The 25733-nt window shown below is 37.7% G+C and overlaps 1 long non-coding RNA gene across 1 annotated transcript in view; it reads left to right on the plus strand.

Annotated features, from left to right (window-relative positions):
• The first annotated feature begins 18855 nt into the window (after positions 1 to 18855).
• The window catches only part of LOC121110164, a 122172-nt gene continuing 115294 nt past the window's right edge, over positions 18856 to 25733 (plus strand). The window contains exon 1 of the long non-coding RNA XR_005858146.2: positions 18856 to 18918. This is a non-coding gene — a long non-coding RNA (uncharacterized LOC121110164). The remainder of the gene's footprint in view (positions 18919 to 25733) is intronic.

The raw sequence follows: 25733 nt of genomic DNA on the forward strand, positions 1-25733 counted from the left end.
CTGAGAATGCTGTTTTCCAGAACATTATGAAGCACTTAGTTTTTAGTGTAGTATTTATGAACAGTATAAATAGAGTCAACTGGAGTTCCCATTACCTAATGCCTTTTTGTGCTCTACATTCTAATAAAATCTAATCTAATAAAAAGTCTGGAAATACTATTTTTTTTTCCTTTTTGTTCTGCTTGTTCATTTCACCCTTCTATTTAAATCCATCTAAACAGTATTTGGAATAAGAGCTGCAAAAAATTTTTTGCATGCCTCTAGCTCTGCTTAGTTAGTTTTATTTGTTATTAAGGTAAGTAGATGGAAGAAGCACAACAGAACTAAGTATAATTCACAGTACTGTTACATATGCAAGAAGATTATAGGCTAGCAGCTACTGTTCCAGAACAAATGACAAATATTAGATGAACTACCATTTACCATTTTGATTGTTTCTATTGCTCATCATATGTCTTTAGTCATCAAAGGTCAAACTAATCCTTATGTAATTCTAGTGAAGCCAGAAATGAGTATAACCCATCTAATATTAAGTGAAAGAAATTCAGAAATGGATTAGAAGGAAGAAGGAAATGGTAGATGGGAGACTTGGGAGTGATAAAGATTAACCCATGTGCTTTTCAGCTTTTTGAAGTTGGATTCAAATTCCTCTCTCAGTAAGGCACAGAGAGAATATATTTAGATCATCATAATACAACAAAACCTATCACAAAAGTAAGCAAATTTGTCAATCTATTCAGAACATATGAAGCAAGATAAAAGAGTGCTCACCCGTTAAGAGTGATCAGATGCAATGCTTGCAGAATGCTTACATGAATTTATTTATTATGACAGTGTTTTTACTCTGTTGAGCTATAGATACATACATAATTTCCCAGGGATTTGCAATATGAACAGTATTATTTATACAGTAATCCATGGATGTGAAGATTTAAAATGACATATATATCTACTAGAAAACTTCAGAGATCCATGGATTGGAAAGTATTAAAAGCCACTGACTAATGGCCAGACTGTTGTTGGCTTTTGTAAGGTAACCTAAGGGTTTACAGCAAAGATTATTTTGGATGAAGTCCAAGAGTGACTTTATTTTGACTATCTAGTAACTTTATTTCCTGTATTCTTTTACATAATGTGGTTCTGTTATATTGTAAGCTAAACACCGAAAAGGTTACTTTGTTCTTGCTCTATCATGTTAATTTATATATGTTACATTACCATATGTAAAGAAATGTCAGTTGGAATAGTTAATCTTTCTTTCGTGCAGTCCAGCAGAGCTAAATAACTTTTCTGAAACTGTTTTGTTTTGTTTTGTTTTGTTTTCATCCAGATGAAGTTTTTAACTTGATTTTAGTAAGTTAAAAATTGAGGCCTGAAACGCAGATATTGAAGACATCTTGGTTCACAGTAAAGCAGTTTGGGCATGAAAAGCAGATTCCAGACTTGTGACTGAACTTTAAAAATAATTTTGGACACCTATGTTTTGGTGTGGTTATTGCATAGAACATTTTTCAGCTAAGATAAAGGCCTTTAGAGAAGTCAGTATGGAAGTATGGTGTTCGTTTACAGCACAACAGTTTGTCTAGTGATTGTCAAAAAGTAAATACTCTTACCTAGAAGCAAATGAATGATTGATTATCTTTTCTCACTGACTAGAGAGATAAAGTTGTTTACAAAAGGCAAAGTATGTACAAACGATGTTACCATGGAATGACAAATTCATTGTTTGTTCATGCTCTTTGTTAACTTCTTTTATCTTTCTAAGTTGCAGATGGTGTTAGAAAACATTGTCCATCTACTTCTGAAACAAGATATTTTGAGACATTGGGATTGAGCAACTAAAGCTGTTAATTGGTTTGGAAAAATCAGTGCTAAACATGACATTTTCAAGAAAGGCAGAATGTTGGAGCAGATAAGTAGTTTATCCTCATTCTCATGTAGGATCTGCAGACAGCAGAAAAATTGTATGGGACAAAAAGCGAGTGCATATAGTATTATGAAAGAAGTTACATCTCTATACTTAACTATACTTGCATAAAAAGTAGTATATAAAGCCTCAAATGGGGTTGTAAAAGGATTCATGCTCTAGGGACACACTCAGAGGTGTAGAATTCATCTGCTTTGCCTTCCTGTTGGAACAAAAAGTTCTTACGGACAATATATTGGGTTATAAAAAGGATTTGAATGTCTCTGGAGGCTGAGGAAAAGATAAAGTGTTTTTACAGAGAGGAACTCTAGAAGCAGCAAAGCTCAGGAGAAACAATAGGATGAGTGAGCTCTATGTCTTTTTGGTGAAGGTAACAATAAAGAAAGCCCCAGCAATGGAAGGACTTTCGATCCAGTATGTCCTATTAGAAGCACGGAGAAAATAATACTAGGATGATGTATTCCTTCCAGAAGTTCAAAAAGTCTACAGTTTGTTGTAGTTCTAGGTATGATAAATATCAGGGGCATTTTTTAACTTCATGACAACAGCAAGGATAGCGTTCAGTTCCTCTTGTTTCAAATGCAAATACCTGAAATATTTGGGCATACAGTTTTGAGGAAGTACATCCATGATAAAATATCTTTGAAGGTGAAAAAAGCTTAAGAAATTACATCTTCCATTCACCCATGTGAATTCCACTGTTGTTTGGAGCCATCTCTTACCGGCAGTAAGCTGTTAGACGTTCATGATACACTGTTGTCCGTATTCAGGTTAAAGATACTGTCTTCTCCAAGACTAATTTTTGAGAGTGTTATCTTAATGATCTGATCTAGAGCAAGTTGGAGGGACCAGAAGGAGATCTTGCAAATGAGAAGATTCTTTACTGCGCTTCAGTGACAAAGACAGCATATTATCATCTACAGTCTCATTTTTTTGATAGCAGTGTTAAACATGGCCTCAGGTCTTTGCATTATTTAGTGATGATCCATGTTTTTCCAGATTGTGCCTCTACATCGTGTGAAAAAAAAAAAGTATAAAAATCAGGGCTTTATTCTTATCTGGCCTCAGAGAGAAAAAGAAAAATCATGTCCTTATCCCAGACCTATCTGTGATCATTACATCAGAATCATTTCATCTGTAGTGTGAAGTCAGAGTACAACATATATTGATGTGAAAGTTTGGTGAAGAAAAGAAAGAATTGATGTGAATGTCTGATTGTTGAAGACAAGAAATGCACATAAGCTGGAAGAAAAAAAAAGAAGCAATAATCAAGAAAAAAAAGTCTGGTACTAAAACAAGCATACTGAGTTGTAGAAAATCAGGTTATATCCACCACATCACAAGGGCGAGGTACACCAGAAGATGTTCTTTACATGAATCAAAGCTGATCAATGCTTCTGGTTACAAGGCAAAACCAGAAGAATCATCAATCTGAAATGCTTCAGGGAAAGCAGTTTCTTCATTTTTAAAAACTATTCTTATATAACTTTTCAGTCTCAACTGTGTTTCAGAAGTCTCCTAGAAACTAAGAAGGAAACACAGTTAGCAATTTTTGCAATAGTTTACGAGTGTTGCTATTCTGCTCTGAAAGTAGGCTATCTGACCAACAGAGATAAAAACCTTATTTGCTAAATTCAGGGGTAACTGAAGTGATTCATGGATGATGACTGAAGATTTCACTGCTGAATATGAGCAGGTACCAGCAACGTGGTGCTGGGGGGAGTTAATATAAACACTTCAACTTTTTAATGTCAGAAGCATGTAATAATGTATTTTCAATATGTTATGAGATAGATCTGTTTGATCAGTCTGATTTAATCATTCCTAGTTCCCTGTAGCACAGGAATGTTATAAGAATTAATTAGCTAATGTTCGTTCATTACTTTTTCTCTAGGTGCCCTTATGTCCTGTTATGCTTAGCAGGAATATTTCATCTTAAGTTTCATTGTTTCAAGAGGCTGTAATTTTACTGTGATAAAATGGTGCAGCTCTTCTGTTTTGACCAGGAGGTCAGTCTGAGTGTGAAGTAAACAGGATGGAGTAGTACATATTCTTTAAGGAGAGGGAGCTTTCCTCTCCCGTGAGCATTTTTCACAATACAGAAAGAGGAAGCAGAGAGAGCAAGAAGGGTTCACAAAAATGAGAGAGTAGCAGGGAAGGAATGTGGCTGAGGTCCAGATAAGACTGTTAGTAAGGGACAAGACTTTGGCAGTGACTGTTCTCTGCCATGCTTGTTCAGAAATGTTAGAAAAAAATCTTCAAGGGAAAAAAAAATATCTCACAAATATAGAATAATCAGCTGTGTAATATACTTACCAAATGGGCCAACTGCACTTACAAAGCAGAAGTGCTATTTAGTGAATGTGTGACTTCTCACAAACGTACACAAAGGAGAGAAGAAAGCACTTTCCTCAGTAGCAGAAATGTAAAGTGTAAAATTTCATGTGCTGCCATTGCATGGCACCATCCTTCATGTTCTCACTGCTTTCTGTCTGTCAGCACCTTCGCTTCTCTCCCTCACCTGAGAGACATGGGTCTCTGCTCACTCTAGAGGCTACTTCGTGTCAAAACCAAATCTTTATTTCAACAAATACTGTAGCAGTAAGCTGAACTAACTAAGAATTTTGCATACTATTAAAAAAATAATTAAAAATTAGTATTACTTCCCAATAGGTTAGATCTGTCTGTCCTCCTTTGGCATAATGCTGAATGCACTTTCCTTATACACACTGTCATAACACCTCCCTTGCCACTCTTTGACCTTGCTGTTGTCCTGCCTTTTCCTTCTTGAAAACAAACAGAAAAGCCCAGGAACAACTTTTTTGACCAGGAACAACAGCTGCAACAACTTCAGTTCCTTTGCAAATTCCTGCCCCTTGCTCCTCAGCCAGCAGCTCATTGAAGCACTGGAAGAAGGTGTGGGAAAGATGTCAGCTCTACAGCATTCCTCCTCCAGGCTCAAGAATAAATGGCAGCTTACAGCAGTCCATGTCATCTGAACAGAAAGTGAGGCACTGGTGGTATGTTTACCCTTAGCTCAGGTAGAAAATTGAAACCCTACACACAGGTTTACACTAGGCTTTTACTTGTTTCCTGATGGTTCTTCCAGACTGACAGCTCTCCTTCTCAAAAATAAATAAAATCCTGCTGCCACAGTATAAACTTGCTGCCCCCAGTGAACTCATTTTTTCTTTTTTCTGTGTCTGTGGTATTTCTGAATTCTTGAGACATCTGCACTGTATTCTTCTCTTGCCTCCTCAGTACACAGTAGATGTGGAATTACTGCTCCATTGGAGATGTGTGTGACAATTCATACCTTTCATTGTGGATAAAGGCTGGGGATGGGATCAGATAGGGATATTTCCATGCTGGATTTTTCTCCTCTGTAGCTAGAGCACTGGCAGGGCTCATGCTCCTTGGCTTTCCCCAGTCTCACATGTGACCTGATTTTTAGCTTTATAATACAGTGTGGTCAGTGTGGATGGAAAAGGAAGCAACACCAGTGACAGTGAAGTTGAACAACAAATTTGTGTAGTACAGACAAATGGATTGACAAAGCAATAGGAAAGCCTTGCTGCATCTTGCTAAGACCTGTGGAAGAGTTAGCTTGTACAAGAGTATCCTGTTGCTTGGGATTTAAGAAAGATGCTTGAAAGACTTGCATGGATGCAGAAAGCACATAGGGATCTGGGGCACTATGGCTGGGCTGAAAAGCAACCCAGTGAAGTGTTGGCTGACATTATAGATTTTCCCAAGAAGCAAAGAATCAGGAACATTTGGGGTTTTATTTAGATAGTCTGTGTTCCTACAGAGACTGTTTGTTGTGATGTATGACTTTGCTACGTGTGGTACAGCTGTTGTCCTGGAGACTTGCCAGTGACTTTGTTTTAATATTCTGACACACTGTTCTACTTCCAGTGGGGTTGCTGACTGATGTCCATATGGAATTATTTCCTCTGTTCATTTTCCTCCTCCTTTTAACTTATTCAGCCTTACCAGGCTTTGATTTAAGAAGTATGGTGAGTGTTGGCACAGTGGTCTTAATAAAATTCTATAAAATGTATTCAGTATATTTACTAAAGATGGAATTACCTGGTCTTTCATATTTTTGTCTATTACTGACTATTGTTGTCTATTACTGACATATTACTGTCTATTACTATTACTGAGTGTGTTTATATATATTTTTATTTGTCAGTATAATTTGCAGGATGCAGATTATGAAAGTTCAGCAGAATTCTAGGTTCCTGATAGAAAATAAGATGACATCTACTGTTTTAAAGGCAATCTCTCTAATTTAGTGGTTCCTAGGGAAACAAACGTGAAGAACATTCCTACTGTTACCACTGGTTCATGAAAATACATTTTGGTGATTTTAACTTCAAATGTTCTTTTCCAGTGCTATAAAGCTTCAGCTCAATTCATATTAAACCATGACCTCATTAGGAGTCATGAAAACCTGCTTCTAGCAAGCCTTTCAAATAATTGAATTTGTAGCATCTGTCTGTTTCCCGGGGTACCAACTTTCATGAAGTGAGATATGCAACTGGTTAACGCAAGCTTCTAACTTGAATGGCTTGGAGTGTTGTGTCACAAGCTTAATTCAACCAATAATACTTACAGGATCTACCATAATAAGAAAACATACAGTGATGGGCTTTGTGCTTTTCCTTGTTGTCCCATCACAACTCCATCAAGTCCATAGGTTTATGAATATTTCTCCACATTTGGTTTACTTGCATTCTGTTGTCTCTGAGAAAAGGCCAATACATAGTTGATTTTATTCATTCCAGTCCAATGATTGAGACTGTTCAGTTTGAAACTTGGATTATTTTATTTTATTTTATTTTAGCAGCCAAGGGCAAAGAAATATGCCTGCAACGAAGTAGTTTTTCTTCTGTGTATTACAGTCTTTTTGAATTTCTTAAATTAATGTCCAGTATATAATGTAGGTCTCCAGGTGCCTTCTGATATGCTGCCTTAGGAAGTTTTTCAGAATGGAGATAATTCTCACTTGGGAAACTGTAAAAATGATACAATGACCTTCTTTCTTCTCCTGCCAGATTCTTTTATAGGCAGAGCTATATAATTCTGTCTTAGTTTCAGCTGGGATGGAATTGTTTTCTTCAGAGTGTCTGGAATGATGCTATGTTTTGGTTCTAGGAGGAAAAAACGATAACACACCAGTGTTTATAGTTGCTGCTAAGCAGTGCTGTACAGAGCCAGAACCATTCTCAGTGAAGGGCCCAGGGAGCTGGGAGGGGACAGAATTAGGACAGCTGACCTAAAATGTCCAAAGGGATACTCCATACCAAGTGGCATGATGCAGAAGGAGTTTTGAAGAGGGTGGGAGTTCATCTCTCTCTTCTGCTGCTCAGGGAGCTAGCTAGGCATCAGTAAGGGGATGGTGAGCAATTGCATGTGCATCACTTGTTATATACATTTATACGTACGTATGTATTTGTAGCAATCATTATCTTTTTCCTTTTCTTTCTCTTAGTAAATAGTTTTATCTCAACCCATGATTTCTACTTTGTTTTTGTTTGTTTGTTTTTCCAATTCTCTCCCCCATCCTATTTGGCAGTTGAGAAATGAGTGAACGACTGTGTGGTGCTAAGCCATCTGTTGGGTTACACTACAACAGTCATTTTGGTGCCAGTGTGGGGCTTGTCACAGGGTTTGGAGTGACCACAGGGCTCGTTATGAGGATCACAGCACCTGCAGGGCCCATCAGAATGGTTAGAGTAATTGCAGGGTCTGTCACAAAGGTCAGAGCAACTGCAGGACTCATTGCTAGAGCTGGAGCAGCTGCAGGGTCTGTTGCAAGGGTTGGAGCAGCTGCAGGGCTTGTTCACTGCAGGATTTGGAGTAACCACAGGGCTTGTCACAGGAGATGGAGCAATCTGTAGAATTCATGGGTAAAATTATTATTTTTAATCTTGCACGGATAGTCTGCAGTATTAGTTTGCAGTTGAGCTGATTACAATGAAGATCCTGACTCTGCATTCTCTGCAGTCTGCATAAAATACCTATGCAGCATTCAATAAAGAGAATGCTGCTAAGTTAAGGACTAAAAATCCTGATTGTGTTGACCCACAACACAAAAATTCATCTCAAGCCATAATGGAGATTTATCCCACAGTAGCAATCTGTATCTTACTCCTCTGCTACTTTCCTCTTTTCAGAGGAATCTGACAGAGGCGGAACGTGCTAGCAGCTCTCACTCACATCCCTGAGAACAGAAAAGGGAATTCCTGAGGTCATATCCACAGATTCATGAGGCTCTGTCTAGCCATCAAATCCTGCTTGCCAAACAAGCAGTAGAAACAAGCAAATTCTGATAGACTGTGTTCTTCCTTGCTTGAATATCCTCTTGTATTCATATAGAAAGAAATATTATTACAAGGGGGTTCACACCTTAAAATATACAAATATACTGTCTTTAACATCTTGTTTCTAATAATCCCCAAAATGAATATTGTCAAAAGCAGTAGATCCAGTTAAATAAAAGGGCAGCAGCTTTGGTGTAGAAACAACTAGATGGTGCTCATCTGCTTTGAAATATGTAGGAGCCGCAAGACAGGTAAACTACATAAGGAAGATGTACTCTTTGAAAAAATATGTGCATTCTGAGCCATTCTGTTCATAATGTTTGCTACAGATGCCTAGAAACATTTGTGAGTTACAATTAAGGTTATAATTTAGCAAAGATAGAACAATTGCTCTGCAAAACTTTACAGCCATCTCATATCGCAAATTGGATGCTTAGCATGGTAATTATCCCCACATACATGTATTGTAACTTAAGTAGCATGCCTTTTAAAAAGACAATGAAGACCTTTTTAAGAATATACTCTAAGAGGTTTTAGAAAATTAACCAATGTGACTTTGTAAAATGCAATGCCAGATACAGACCGGGGGAAAAAAAAAAACTTGCAACAGGGACAATATCTGAATGGAGCCCAAAGCTAAAAATACCTTTAAGCATAACAGAGAATTCAGTACTACACCATTAGCTTTACAGTCACAATTGCCGTTTAAAATTCTGTAAGTACAAGCAACTCCTAAAATGCCAGACTATTTTAAGATGAGTGAATAGATTTTTCTCTTTTCTGATCATTTACTATGTGCTAGAGATTGTATGTTATATGAAACATGATTATATGTTGTCATCTCTTGTGGTGCTCGGGGTTGTGCTCACTTTCTCAGATTTTGCTAGGTGTGATATTTAGCAGCAACATTAGCAGGCATGTTGAGCCTAAGAAGTTGTATTTAAACACACAGATGCAATGGAGTAGACAGTGCCAGTGTTTCATGATACCGGTGATGTGTTGGTGATGATCAAAAAACCTTATATTACTTAGTAAAGGACAACGTCTTTCAGAAAGGAAACCTTAAAGAGGATTTTAGAATTTGTTTCTCAACTGTTTTGTCAGAAGGCTGAAATGTTTTGAACAAATGGATGAAAGTCAGTGTGTCTGTATGGGTATTTCATGGCAATGTGTTTGACCTGTGAGACATTGCTTTTTCTTCCTCTCACTCACACGTATGTGAAAATGCTGTGCTTTAACTCAGCAGGTAGCTAAGCACCTTCTCAGAGGAATGGAGGAGAGAATCAGAAAAAAAAAAAAACAGAACTCATGTGTTAAAACTATTTACTAAGAGAAAGAAAATGATTGCTACAAATACATACATATGTATAAATGTATATAACAAGTGATGCACATGCAATTGCTCACCATCCCCTTACCGATGCCTAGCTAGCTCCCTGAGCAGCAGAAGAGAGAGATGAACTCCCACCCTCTTCAAAACTCCTTCTGCATCATGCTACTTGGTATGGAGTATCCCTTTGGACATTTTAGGTCAGCTGTCCTAATTCTGTCCCCTCCCAGCTTCCTGGGCCCTTCACTGAGAATGGTTCTGGCTCTGTACAGCACTGCTTAGCAGCAACTATAAACATTGGTGTGTTATCAACATTGTTTCTTCCTCCTAGAACCAAAACATAGCATCATTCCAGACACTCTGAAGAAAACAACTCCATCCCAGCTGAAACTAAGACAGAAAATAATTTGATCCGCATAAACTTTATAGCACTGAAAACTGCCTTATCTTTATCATGTTTTACCACATGTTTACATATCAAAAATAAAATTTGTAGTTCCTGAAAATACTTTGAAGTATCTAACACTTTATCTTGCTATTCTTGTAATATGAAGAAGCATCAACACTTTTATTTCTGGCATGTTACATTTTGCATTATTACATCATTGCACACTAATGGAGAGGCCTGTAGAAGTTGTTATTTATCATATGGAAAGATAAATACAACCCCAGTACACAATAGGAAAATGAGAAATTGCTATGGTATTGCTGCCTGTGCTTGAGAAGCGTGTAATTTTCCAAAGGAGAAGTGTAGGTCTGTATAATTGTACTCAAAGCAGAAGACAGAAATACAGAATTTTTTCAGGCGGCTGCTAAGGTCACGGGAGGTCCCTTCCAGCATCTTTTTACAAATTGAGAATCTGAATGATTCTAAGAAGAATCTAAGAGCTTTGAAATTAACACGTAAATAACAGCCATTGCTTTCCTGTCCATGTGACTGCATTATCTATCTGTCAATCCTTTATTAAGTAATTTATTGAATAACTAGGAGACTGTTCAGCTAACCAAATGGTCTTTGTCCAGAAATCCTCCTCTACCTTCTCCATCGTTGCAGGATACAGCAAGGGCCTTATCCAACAGTTCCCCTCATTCCAGATATTCCCTGTAATCTCTACCCATCTCTTCATGTCCAGTCCTACCCTCTTTTCTCCAGTTTCTTTGCCTTACAGCTGCTCCCTCCAGCATGCTAGCTCACCCTGGCATATGTCCCACTGCTTTGCACATGTCCTTTCCAGTTCCATATCCAATCTCAGCCCCAAACCCTTGCCAGCTAGCTTTTCTCTCATCCACTCTCATCCTTTCTTTGTATTTGCTTGCGTCCCCTGGCTCTTTTCTCTTTCTGTCTTGACTTGTCTTTGCCAACCCAATTAGGCTCATCTTCTTTTCTTATTTTGAATGTCTGCAGTTTTTCAGCACTCACAGAGGACAACACTCCCACTCTGTATACAGATGATTTTGCTGCTGAATTACTTGCGGTCCACTGGCATCCAAATAGTAACTGCATAGGAAGCATTACTCTGCACCATCTGAAGCAGGCTCACCAAACAAACAAAGCATCTACTCCAGGCCAAAGCTGTTGAGTTCAGAAGTTTCTATAGAGCGTGTATAAATGGCAGTGCTGAGTTTTTCAGCCTGGATAATTTTAGATATAGTTGCATGAAGTTAGATAAGGCATGTCTTTGAAGCCTTAAGTGAAAGCATTTGAGTACTAAATCTTTACAGGGAAAATAGCCCTCATAGAACCTTTTATTTGAGTTATTATATAACTTACCGTACAGTTATCCTCATGGGGGGCAGAATCAGCCTGACAAAGGTATTCCCAATGTTTAGCCATGGAATGAGAAAGAATTTCAATTGAAACTAATGCTTTTTTTTCCCCAAGATTATACGCAGCTAAATGCAGAATACTTGTATTGAGAAAAGTTCAGCAACCTAAATAACAAGCTGTCGCACCAATCTTATCTATAAAAATGCAAGAAATTGCCAGGTACAGGTAAGTAATATGGCATACGTGTAGCATATGTGTATATGATCTTAGGCTTCTATCTTCTCTGATGTTACTTTTTGTCCTAGACTTTAAACTGCGGAAGATATATGAACAGTATCTGTTGGAAAGTCTGACATCAGCCTCAGGGATCAGTGATAATATTAATACTGGAGAAGAATGATGAAACTGTAAATCACTTTGGACATCCTGTGAAATGCACTCCTTAGTCATTATTTTGAAGTTCGGGATTAGAAGTTGTGAGTAACTATTTATTGTCTACTTTAATCCATTTCGTTTTCCTTTTTCTCTCTATTTAAGACCAAACGGAAATTGATTTAAGATTTTGCAACTTAAGCTTTAATAACTATTCCAACAGCCAGGGTTCCAATTTTATATTGACAGAGGAGATTGTCCATAAAACGTATCTTTCCCTAGGCTTTCTTTATAGCTAATTGAAAGGCTCCTGCAAAGGATGTTTCAGAGCTGAACCCTAATTAAATTGCTCATTTTTTTTTCACTTGGAGAACTTTCTTCTCTCTGTTGATTTTCAAAAGAATCCACAGAGACTTTTCTCACAAAGCTTTAAAATTCATCTGCTATATAAGTCAGTCTTCCCCTATTTGCTTTTGAGTGAGTTCTGTGCAATGTTATAGTGATTATCTTGAGTATATCAGAGATTATTTGAAATAGTAAGTTAAAACTGGACAATGAGTTCGTCACCTCAAGTTGATTGACTTAATTACTGATCTACTGCAGTGATGAGTTTACTGAATGTTTACAGCATTGTTATTCCCTTAGGGCATGCATAATGAACAAAATAAACTTTTCTATCCTGATAATTCCATGCTAGTCAGTATTATTACTCACTAAACAAAGTATCCCTAAATCTTTGCAGCCCTGATGTCCAAGTATGACTGCGCTATCACACTTTCTAAGGACAAAGGCACAGCCTTTGAAACATTCAGTATTGAACTAATTGTTGAACTCAAATACTTATCAATATTTTTATTTCTGTGTTTTCACATAGGTAGTTCTGAAAGTAACGCCTGCTATTTATTTCTATGGAAACTATAACAGATACAAAGAGCACAAAAACACTATTTGATGGAGCAAATTCTCAGATACAAAACACTATTTTTCAAGATAGTCACCACCATTAGCTGTACATTTTTGTGAGTAATGAACAGGAGCCCGCATGCTGCACTTCTAACTATCTACACCAGCAGAGGTGACCCGCTGTCACTGTCACTACTGCTAGAATGCACCACCTATCACCTCACTGTGCTCACATTCAGTGTTTGGACTCCATAAACGTTTAGTGAGTGTTGGTCAATGTCAGTGGAGGAATTTTCCGCATGGAGGAATTTTCCGCATGGAGGAATTCAATTCCACCCCTTTTTTTCACATGCACTTCCACGTAAGACACTAATTTGTCAGAGTGCCCTTCTGCTGCCATTTGTCACATGGCAACAAAATTTAACAGAATGTTTGGGAAGGTTCAACCTCTACTGTCATACCAACAGCTGCCTCCGATGTTAAAGACCAACATAATAAAATTGGAGGCATTACTTTAGGAGCATCCCTCATATATTAAATGCTTATTTAAATTTAGGAGCATCCCTCATATATTAAATGTTGCACTAAGGAAGTTGGCATTCCAACATCTCCTCTTTCCCTTCTTATTTTTGAATCCAAGGACATTCCTATCCAGCATATGTGCTGGCTGTTGCAATGGTTTTCCTTTGTAAAACTTAGCATATTTAGCTGTAATGAGGCAAAAGTGTCCATGCAAAGTTCAAGAAATAATGTATCTTTACTAAAGATCTGTTCAGTTCTAAGCAGAAAGCTTTGTTTTACATAAAAAGAGTAAAAGCAATATTTACAGCTGATTTTCTCTGTGGGTTCTTTGTACTACATGAAACATCTTACGCACAGTCAGAAATTTGTTGTTATTTATTTATGACTTTTATTTGCCGTCTGTCTGTTCAGTCTTATTTGACTTCTTCATATATTTGTTTTTGCTAAAATGAATGATTATGGGATTATTTTTAAATTTCTTTTCATCCTGGCTTGCCAAAGTCTTTCTCTTTTGATCATGAAGAAAAGTATGAGAGAATTTATTTGTGAAATCCTTTTAAATAAAGATAAAACAGATACATACGCAAAATACTTTTCCCAATATGGAAAGCACAGAGGGAGTGCATCACCTCTTTCAAAGTTAACCTTGTACATATTCAAGGCACATAAATAGGAAAAAAAATATCCCAAGTAAGCAAAAAATTATCTTTAAACTCTTGTCTAAAGGACCTTCAGAGTGATATAAAATGTTTTAGAGTAGTAATGTGATGTGGTTAGGTTGCATGTATAGCGTTATGTAAACAAGTTTAATTAAACATTTGACTTATTTGCATTACAGTCTAGCAGAAAAATATTCTTTTTTCGCAATCAGCTCTGATTTACAAAAGATCTGACAAAAGATCTGATTTTGTACTTGTACCCAGGCAATTTTAAAATATATATTTTTTACCTTAAGTATCCTAGAATGAGGGTCTAAATATTCCCTAGAAAAATTGAATGATTAATTGGTAAATAAAAATAAGGAAAAAAGACTACTTTTGTCAGTGTTAATATTTAGATACCTAAAATTATTATTATTATTTTTTGACTCATTAGCTTGGGTTTCCAACTGATGATCAAAGAGAGAGAAATGAAGACAGAAAAAATCTGTCTCTGATTTTGTGATCTCTTGAAGTTCAAAATTAAGAGTTAAAAACCCCTTTCTTCTGTGTACAATACCATTGCCATATTTTTTTGACAGTCCAATTATTTGGTCTACTTTTATATAAAGATATAGCATAAGGCAGGAATATCAGCAGGTATTTACAAAGGGTAACTTCAGGTGCAGGAGGCTAATTTCCATAGGCTTCCTCAGTATGTGGTAGAGATTATATATAAAATACTTCAAAGTAGAAGCCTAGTTACTGCTTTCTGGAGAAAATGTTCTTCCTCTACTTGGGCCCAACTGTGACACAAGGATTTTTTTTTTAATTGACTTATATATTAGATACGCACTGTAATAAGTATACGCATTATATAATCCACCTTGTCTATATTGCCTGTGCTACACATGTTATGCAAATGTTAACCATCTGTATGAATCCTTCTTTGTGTTCTGGCTCAAAGCTTGCTTCCTGAGGTATTTCTTGTGATAAGACTCTAGCAGATGAGAGGTGGGTGGCAATCAACATCACTATCTGGACAATTTACATCTGAAAGAACTTCTTTGGAGCTGTTTGCCTTCGGCCCAAGAGTCAAGAGAATGCTCAGGACAGTTTACTGGCGGAAGATCTTTCCTGTGACCAAAGTCTGTTATGGGAGACTGGGGGATGATACCATCGTATCTTGTGAAGGCAAGATACTAGTTGGCATCTCCATACTTCCTCTTATCTGCTGGCAAGGCCAGGGAGGTAGGAACAAAAGGAATTCCTTCTGAGATCCAAAAGCCAGAAACTGTCATTCCAAAAGGCTGACTCAACCACTTTGGACTTGTTTATAAGTTTGTGCTGCCATCATCATCATCATCGTCGTCGTTGCAGTGGTCACTGTCCTCATCAATGCAACAACACCCAACGGCCCACTTCTACTGAAGGGCAACGACTGAACCATGAACCACGCTGGACCCATGGTGGTGATTATCTCCCTCTTGCTTCCTATAGAGACTCCTTACTCCTATTTCCTATCTTTTCTACTGCCTTTGTTCCCTTCCCCATCACCCTAATTTATACCTATAAAGACTCCTTGCTTCTATTTTCTATCTTTTCTATCGTTCGCCTTCCCTTCCCCATTACCCCAATCCACAATAGTGTCCGTCCTCCCCCTTCTTCATCTCCCTTATTAACATTTGTAATAAACTGGTCGGACCAACATCTGGACCATTGTTTCTTAATCTCACGCCGGGTATACATATTTCAAAGAACTTCCTCTCCCTCCTATAAATTGGAGCGAGACACTATCACTTAGTCTTCATATTTAAATTTCAGCACAGACTACCTTCTAATTTCAACTCTCATTTTTGGAAAGCTGAATGGCTGGTGATTAATGACTCTATCCCTACTCTTTTATATTATAATTGTAGAAAGAGTACGAACATTACACTAGTAGAAGCTGCATAAGTATATAAGTATTTTGATAAGTGCATAGCTGCTTCCCTGTTTTCAATTTTTGTTTGAAAATCTCCTGTGCCATGCAGATTTGTGACCAAGCTGAAGTTTGATCTTCTCAGGCCTAGGGTTTTACTGTTTGTTGTGCTCATTTTTTCTCAGAAATTTCAGTGCTATGATATCCAGTTCACTGCAGCCAAGTCTGCCCTTGACCTTCATACCAGTTCCTACTTCAGTGACAGTAAAATGCCCATTAGTCAGTTTGTTGATCCCCAGTATCAGAAAATTGCAACACAGTCCAGAAACCTGCTGGATTGCTTTCACCCATCTGTATTAGAGTGATTCAGAACCCCTCAGTGCCAGGTGGTTTCATCCTGACAGGCAGCTGGACTCTACCACACTATTTGCTCGCTCCCCCTCAAAAGAAAAGAGGAGAATATAACACGAGAAAGGGCTGAAGGGATGATTTAAGCATGGGGAGATCACTCACCAATTAAATTCCATGGGTGAAAGAGAATCTGAACAGGGAGATTAATGTAATTTATTGTTTATTACTGATGGACCAGAGCAGAGAGAACCAAAAGCAGACTAAAGCCACCTTCCCCCCACCCACCTCTTCTACCTCATCCCCTGAGGCGGTATAGGAGAATGGGGGGGCTGTAGTCAGTCTATAATAATTCAAAGGAAGCTGAGGGGAGACCTATTTGCTCTCTTCCAATATCTAAAAGGTGCTTACAGTGAGAGTGGGGTTGGTCTGTTCTCACTGGTGACAGATGACAGGATGAGGGGAAATGGCCTCAAGTTGTGCCAGGGTAAGTTTAGGTTGCATATCAGGAAAAACTTCTTTACAGAAAGGGTTGTTAAGCACTGGAATAGGCTCCCCAGGGAGGTGGTTGAGTTACCATCCCCTGGATGTGTAAAAACCATTTGGCTGTGGTGCTCGGGGCCATGATTTAGCGGAGGGTTGTTAGAGTTAGGGTAGTATGGTTAGGCTGTGGTTGGACTCAATGATCTTTAAGGTATTTTCCAACCTGAGCAATTCTATGATTCTATGATCTCTGGTGCTCCTTCATGGCCACTCTCTGCACCTACTCCATGTGGGGCCCTTCCTATGGGATACCATCTTTCTCCAGTTGAGTTGTTAGTGACTCTTTTCAGGGCACAGCTCTGTGTATGTGAACCACTCCTTTACACGGAGCTCAACAGTTCCTGTTTGCTTTTTCAATCAGACTTTCCTGAAAAGTGTGGGTGAATGTAAAAAATCTGGGCGGAAAGCCATCATAACACTTGAGTCACATGAGCCATCCCACCACATTTCTGTATCCCAGTGAGATCACTTCTCTGCAGATATACAAGAACTTCTAATTCTGCTTGATCACATCCTGCACTGCATCCATCTGTGCACAGGCACTTGATACAGTCACTACAGTCTGCATTTAGTAGTGAAGTGCAAGAACCTCCGCCACTGTGCTTTCTTGTGGATACATCCTCACATTCCCCCAGCCTTCATGTTCTCTTCAGGTTACATTAACCCTAGTTATGTATGTAGCCATGGACCAGAAAATGTTTTTTAGATGAAAGCAATAAAGAGAAAATTAAAATAGCACATTCATGCTCCCATGCAGTAAAGCAAGCATATGGGCCCTGATACAGCGACACTTACATAAGCAGACATATGCCTGTAAAGAGATTAATTCTATGGTGCAGAATATTTAAAGATACTTAAAACATTGCAAATCCATAGTAGGAAATAGAATTTCTGTTTTAGAGATGAATTTGTAAACTGTGCTATTGCTGTTCGTGTTGCCACACACAAAGTTGCATTTATCCTTGGAAAATTCCAAAGTTGTGAATCAGATGATCGATGATGAGGAATTTATCCCTTTCAAAGCATTAAATTCTGAAAACATATACAGTTCAGGATTAAACTCCTAGATTGTGAAAAATACTTGGAACAACTCTTGATTTACCAAGGCACTACAAATGCTATTTCAATTCAGTGTTTATTTGTGACTTGTCTTCTGGCACAGTATTATTATCTGGCAGTCTTTGAAAGCTGTTGTTGCATTTATATGTGCCCAGGAGAACTAGAGTTACTTTACTTTTAGACTAATTTAAGCACCCAGGTACTCAAATCACACCTCATATATCAAAGCAGACTCTAAATGATCAGACAGGGTTTTTGTTTGTTTGTTTGTTTGCTTCTGAATACATCGTTTGTTTTCATTCTGTTAACACTTGTAGGTACCCTGCTGAGTCGTCTGTGTATCTGATGTGCCTCCATGTAACCTTCTTTCTTATTTACATCAGCAGAAAAAAGGCTTCTTTGTTTGACAGACCTTAGTTTAAAATGCTAGACCAGTTCTCACTTATCCTTCTCCATCCAGACCAACGAGTCAGACAAAGGACTCATCCATCATAATTCTGAAGCCAGATTCCTGTTTGGTATGAAACCATTAAGCTACAGAAAAAGCATGACCTAAGGACCTCAACTTTCCCTTCCATAACATCAGAAAACCCTTTGCCAAGCACCTGTCCCGGTTGCACTCATAGGAATAGCAGAGCATGGAAGAGATAGGCTCCGACAGATTTTTGGCTGCCATGATATTTGGCAGAATCTGGAATGAATCACTCAATTTCTGATCAAGAGAAATTAGGTTAGTTTAAGAAAAAGAGAGCAGAAAACAGAAAAGCATGTCTATCTTCAGCTGAATAAAGTACAAATTCAGATCATCCTTCCCCCGCTTTTTTTTTTTTTTCGGCATTAGAAAAAAGCTGATTTTTTTTAATTTCATTTTTAAATTTTTCCAATATACAGAGGAATGATCTTCCACAGACTTTTTGCACACGGCTATGAACACCGTGGGAGAAAAGGCATTGTGAGCAGGGATAAGTGCTCAAATGAATCTCCATTTTCAGTTTCATCTCTTCAAGTATATTTTCTTTGCTTCCTGTGTTTTCCAGAGGCATGTGTTTTATCTCTGTTTATGTACAGTGACATCATCTATCTGCCTGCATAACAGAACTTTCCCTGTCATGTTTTGTGCTTTGACCTCTCGATGCTTTCACCTCCTCTGCCAAATTGTTTCTGCATCAAGAGAGAGGAGCAAAACCACTGTGGGGGGAAAACAGCAGTTAAGGCTCTTCGGTGAACAAGACTGCAGGCTTAGTCCCAAACGTGGGTAAGTATTTCTGGGTATGAAAGAAAAGCAGATGAAAGGCTGTTGAGGTTTTTCTGGCTGTTGTATTGTTAAAGCAAAAATCTGAAAGGAAAAAAGAGAGAAGCTACCAAAGAACTACCATAACTAAAGGCTTTTGTATTTTCTTAAAGTTGATGTAAATAAACAGGTCTGTATCAAAGAAACTCCTTACTTCCTCATCAGCATCTCTTCAAATGAGCAACTTGCCAGCCCCAAAGTTTGGTAAACTGCATAGGTAAAAAAAGGGGGAACAATATATTTTTATATGAAGTTAATAATATATGAATCCCTTGCTCTCTTGTGCTCTTTAGAATGTCATTCATTAGTGCATATGGCACAAGCAGTGGGAGCAGGTCAATACAGTTAAAGATAATTAAGAATTGATCAGCATCTGAGAAGCCAAGTGAAAAGACACATTTTCCCCCAGTGTCTGGAATTGTTGAATTAATTGATAAAACCAAGAATTGTTGCTCATATCCACATTCTGTTGCTCTTCACAATTACTGATTATTTTTTTTCCCTGTAATTTATTTTTGACAAGATCTGTGATATCACATAACCCCTTATTTCCCTTAGTCTTCGTGACTAAATGATTTCACTAGGAAAAGTCCTCATTTTATCCATAATGGAATTATTATCAGAGCTCTCTCAGAAAGTGGTGGGAGCCTTGTTTCCTCTTCTTCCCCCAAAGAAAAAAAAGGAAAAAAAAAGAGATGGAAGAGGGAGAATGGGGGGGGGGGGGGGGGGGAGGATATTTAAATTTCTGGCCATTATCTCTGCAGCAGTGGCCCCATCTTCATCCCTGTTTCTCATACATGCCTGTGTGCCTGAATGCTGGTTGTTTGTATAGTCCTTAGGAAGTAACTGCATTTAGGTTCCTAATGAGATACAGAGATTCCTCTGCACAGATCTGATTCAATATGACGTGGCTGGAGAGAGGATAAGAATGAAGGTATTAACGTTTCTTTTATTCTCATTTGAAGGACACAATCGCAAATACACGTTTAGAACGGAATATAGTTTAGACATTTTTTAGTCCTTGAAAGAAACAACCCTGAGCTATTTCTTAATGCCACCAATGTTTCTACTGTTTTGTTTCACCACTATTTAAATAAGTACTTTAATAAACTGATGGTGTCTTTCCAAATGAATCTGCTTCCCTCTCAATTAAAAATGGTCTTTGTATTGAGAAACAGTCATTGTCTGCAGTCTTATGTTTAAATTCATGTCATTTTTTTTGTTCTCAAGATAGAACAGCCACAATCTGTTGCATTTTTTCTAAATAAATTATATGAATATCTGCCCACATCAGGCACAAATCACATAAGCTATGTCATTTTTTACACTATATAATAAATATTGCTATTGTTAGTAATTCTATAGATGCAATTCAGATGTTTCTACTGACTTTCTTTTAAGGTCTAAACACACACTTTCTTGAGTCTGGCATATCGCAGAGATGATGATATGGTTATAAGATTGAATTCCATATGATACATGTTTCTGCTACTTCATTTTGCCCATAAATTTTTGGTAGGATTTCTTTTAACATTCTAATCTACTGATTAATTTCAAAATGCCCTTTCTTGAAAAGCAGGAAAAAAATATCCTCCTAGAGAAATATTTCATTCTTTCTGCATCTACCAGAAATGCTAAACTTCTGTCAGCATGACCTGAAGACCAGGGCAGGCAATATTCTGTAATGTACCAATGACAGGATTAAGATCCAATATTTTGTGATCCATCAGTGTTGAAATGGGAGCTGTATACCACTGCTAGGGCATATCATTGGAAAGGAAATAGCATGCGTACAGTCCTTGCTATCAATCACAGCATTTCTGAAATATCAGACCTTGCACTTGTATAATGTGTGAAAAAGCAATTTATATTTAATTATTACATTTCTAGAATGTGTTAGTGATCATTTCACTCTTCTTTAGATGTCCACACAGTTATACTGCTGATATTAGAGGATTTCTTTTACTCCTGGAGAAAGATTAAAGTGACACTGACAGTATTGTTAAATAGAAAAAATATTTATATTGACTCTTTTGGTAAAGTCTGAGAAATAGTGAGAATGTCTGATGGATAATAGAGTGATTAAATTGTAGTTTGTGTGCAATGCATAAGTTCAAGGTCAAATTTGCTAGATCACTTAGTTGTTCAAAACAGATCATTGCATTTCAAGCTGGTTTTGTAAAGCAAATCTTTAACAAATGGGTCCAATCACTAACTGAAGATTTTTGGCAGTAATAAGAAAATTCAATGTTTACACACTCTTATCACTGAAATTTTGTGTCTTAACTTTCTCATTAATTTGTGTGGATTCAACTTCAAGACACTGGTTCCTGCTTTGCTTTCCTGTGAGATTAAATATCCTATAGCACCTGGTGTTTTCTCCCTGCAAATGCACTTATATTCTGTAATCAGATCATAGCTTCATCTTTTTTTGATAAAACTGGATAGACCTATTTTATCTCTCAGTGAAAGGCTTTTTCTCCAATCCTCAAATTATCCTGTGCTATTTTTTATACTGCTGAATTTTCAACTTTCTTTAGACATAACTCCTAGACCTCAATGCAGTCTCCTTGGATTACTCTCAACAGTACTGCGTACGGCACTGTGACAGGGATGTAACAGAGTTTATCTTCAGTTGTTAATCTACTAGGATTCTTGTATGCTTTTTAGTCATTGCTTTCCAGGATATAGACTGTCATGTTTGCAGGCTTTACCTGTGTTCTTGGTTTCTACAAGTGTAACTGTATTTCAGAGAATCACGGAGTCCTAGAGGTTGGAATTGAGATCTGGAGATCATCTTGCCCAACCTTGAAGCTGAAGCAGGTTCCCTACATCAGGTCACACGGGAAAGCCTCTAGGCATGTTTTGAGTATCTCCAGAGGAGGCTCCACAACCTCTCTGGGCAGCTCATCCCAAGGGGAGAGGGGGTTGTGGGCTAAGCACATGACTCTGTGGTGCTTAGCTGCCTGCCAAATTAAACTACAACAGTGAGATAATGAAACCTGCTGATGACAAAATTTGGGAAGTATTATCTATGCAAAGAAGACCTTGGATGACCTGAAGGACTCAGGGCTCAGAATTGGATTGTATTTAGTAATGAAAAGTGCCAGGTCTTTTTTTTAGTGACTAATGACAGTAATTCTTTTTCCAAAAGTTGGGGCTTCAGGGTGTTATAATAGGACAAATCTGTGAAAAGGACAGGTAAAGCAAGGATGTATCTCATAAACTGTTTACAGGAGAGAAGGGTAAATATTTGTGTCATTGTGGAGTGCATTGGTGAGGCCATCATCTGGAATCCTTTTAAACATATCTATTTGTGTTCAGGTTTTCTGAGCTTTGTAAAATTAGACTTGAGTTTATCCTGTGTTTGCTTGTGACTAAGAAACCTGTTCATATCTATTATGAGGTGGCACCTCACTGAGTGGTAGGTATTACTCTCTCCATGGCCCATGCATGCTTTTATATGCAGTTGTGCTGCATGATATCCAGCACTTTAGTTGTATTTATATACAATATTGCACAATCACGACTAATAGTTACTAACCACACACACACACATATAAATATAGATATAATGGTGTAATAAAAGATACTTGGCAGTTGCTTCACTGTTGTCTCTGGTGTCACTTTGGCTTAAGTGAGAAAAGAGTGAGGATAAAATCTAGTGCTTTTAAAAATCCAGACGGCTTTCACACAAAGTCCACTTCATATATTAGAAGTAACAGTTTTTCAGAAGCTTATCAACATTTGAAATCTTCACAAACTGATCAAGTCATTGTAGACAAGACAAGGCAGGAAGAGTCTGAGAAGAATAATGGTTTGACATATGACCCGTGGGCTCTGTGAAGCTTGTTACCACCTTGAGAAAGCACACTGTCTATAGTCTGAGATTAGGTTCTAGTAGTGTAACAAAATGACTCATTACACATTCTAGAACTGTGAGTAATTTTTTTTCCAGTGATTTTTGGAAAGGGCAGCAGCTTGGGAAGCCCCCCTAGATCTACAGACTTCTGCTGTAGCTATTGGAAATCTAAAAACACTGACAAATTTGGCTTAAGCATTGCTTGGAACTCCCTGTGCCGACAAATTCACACCAGTAAGTGCTGACATGCTGAATCCCTCTTTAATCTGCATCCTCCAGGCTTCTGAGCTGCACGCTGTCGAGTTATACTTGTGGGCTTTGTAAGTCCAGTAGCTATAGACATTCATTGTCACAATCTCTGTCATGTAGTAGGGTTTTCTTCAGACCCAAGCCTGTGAACTTCAGTATCTCAATTTATCATAAGTACACCACTACTCTCTTAAAATCTTGTAATTTTTAATCCAACATCCAAATTGCCTTCCACATTATCTGGTCAGAGATATTAGATACCAGGTATCAGAATCAGAATTTTTTTTTTTTTCCAAATTAAAACCTGTCTTTTTTTTCTGTTATATGTTGCTGAAAAGATGATGCTTATAAAAACAAAGCAAAAACAAAGCAAACAGTTCATCAGTACTTTTTAACAAAAAAACCTTTCTTTGGATTAGCAGTTTTTTGTCTGAAACTTTTGCAGGACTGGTCTTTCTGTTTAAAAGGGGGGAAACTACTCCTATTGTGTCAGACTTCCTAATTTCATTGAATTTCAAGGGAAGGTCACCACGCAATTTTGAAGTGTTGTTAGATATCCAATAAAGACTGATGAGAAGCTGATGAAATGTTGCAATACACCATGACTTTATGGGATAAAATTCCACATGTAGCAATCACAGCTCTATTCACATTTTTTTCAGAGGGAGGAAGAAAACCCTCCTGATGTACCTTTACGGCTGAGTTGGCAGGTAGTTTTTTCCCATGCTCACAGCTGTATATTTTTGCTTTTTTTTTAGGAATGAGATTTACTCCATCATCAGACTAGAATAAGTTTTTAGTGCAGCTGAGCATGGGAGAATAGATTAAGAAGCATACCTTCAGAAAAAAAAAAAAAACAAAATAGAGCTCTAGTGAGGGCTGTGTGGTCACATTTCTCACACCTCTGCAAAAGCTCTGTATCTCCAGTTGAAATTTTTAATTTTATGCTTTCAAAAATAATGTTTTAGGTTCAGTACTTCTAATGTTTTTCAACGAGTTCCTGGCTCTTCACTCCTAACATGAGTCAAGGAGAAAAAGATATGCTGTATATATGCTCTTCTCTACTGTCTGACACAATTCTCCTAGTAAATCCAGGAAGTACAAGGAAATGAAAGCAAGAGTTAATGCAGTTTTTCTGTAAACGGTCACAACAGAGGTTTGATACATGACAGTGTAAGTGCCTTTTGGGAAAAGGTGGAAAAGGCGTGACTGGACCAGAATCTCCTTGCATCCTCAGTATACACGGTTTTGTTGTCACATACAAGAAGGGAACTTAACAACTGTGTATGGTTTACCATGCTGAGTGTCAGAATAAACTGATAAACATACCATAGATTTTGTGTGGAAATGCATATCTATATTGAGATTATTCTGATTCAGATAGTTTCAATATTTTGTTCTATAAAATTCCTGAAACTCACTATTTCATTGGTAGTAAGTCTCTCTTTGTGGCTAGACTGAAAACAGTATGTATACAGACAAAGAAAAGGAAACCTTTGGTGCATAAGGTAGAACAGTAATTGCCACAAGAGTATTGTGAGAATGAAGAAAAACTCAACAAAATTGAATATTATTTATTATTGAGTGGTAATTAAAATAACTTTTTTTTTCTTCCATGCTTTCTGCTTTTTGAGAATCTTGTTTTCATGGAGTTATTCAGGCACAGAGTAAGCAAAGCTCCACGGAGATGAAAATGCTCATTTTGGCAGATGTTTTAGCAAACAGTATTCCTGTTAAAACTTCTGAAGGACTTCTTCAGACTAACAGAATGACTACCTTACCTCATGGATTTACATTTTTATTTTCTTAAATATTTGTGCCATCATACAAACCACAGGTATAGTTGTATTTAACAAGTTCATCTACAGGCAGTAAAATACTACGTTGGTGCCATATCATTACTTTTAAAGTGTTTTTTTTTTCTATATCATTACATTAAAGGTCCATCAGAGCTAAAATTTCTCGAATATATTGTTGATGTACCTTGATATGTTAAGTACATTAGAGTTTTTCAGGATTTTCAAGACTTAATGCTGAAAAATTGTTCAGGTTGCATATAGAACCAAATATGCATGCTTTTTGGATACACATTTCCTGGGGCAATCCCAACCACAAGTACAGGCTGGGCAGAGAATGGACTGAGTGCAGCCATGAGCAAAAGACTTGGGGGTGTTGGTTGATGAAAACCTCAAACTGAGCTGGCAAGGCATGTTTTCAGCCCAGAAACCCAACTGTATCCTGGGCTACATCAAAAGAAGTGTGGCCGAGAGGGTGTGGGAGGAGTTTCCCCCCTGTACTCCACTCTATTGAAACCCCACCTGCAGTACTGCATTCAGCTCTGAGGCTCCCAGTGTAAGAAGGATGTGAAATTGTTTGAGGAGGTCCAGAGGAGGGCCACAAAGATGATGAGTGGGCTGGAGCACCTCTCTTATGAAGTAAGGTTGAAGAAGCTGGGCTTATTCAGACTGGAGAAGAGAAGGCTCTTAGAAAGTGCATCTGTCTTTTGCATTCTGAGCTGAATAATAAAGCACAGTATACCCACATGTTACAAAATCAAAATCAAGCCTCAAAGTTCAGGTTATGAGATCAACAATTCAGTAATGTTTTCTTCTCTCTCTTTCTCTCTTTTGTTTTAATTCTTGTGCAGTTCCAAGCACAGCGTTTTTCT

This window comes from Gallus gallus, chromosome 3, assembly GCF_016699485.2.
Source record: "Gallus gallus isolate bGalGal1 chromosome 3, bGalGal1.mat.broiler.GRCg7b, whole genome shotgun sequence".
Taxonomy (NCBI): Eukaryota; Metazoa; Chordata; class Aves; order Galliformes; family Phasianidae; genus Gallus; species Gallus gallus.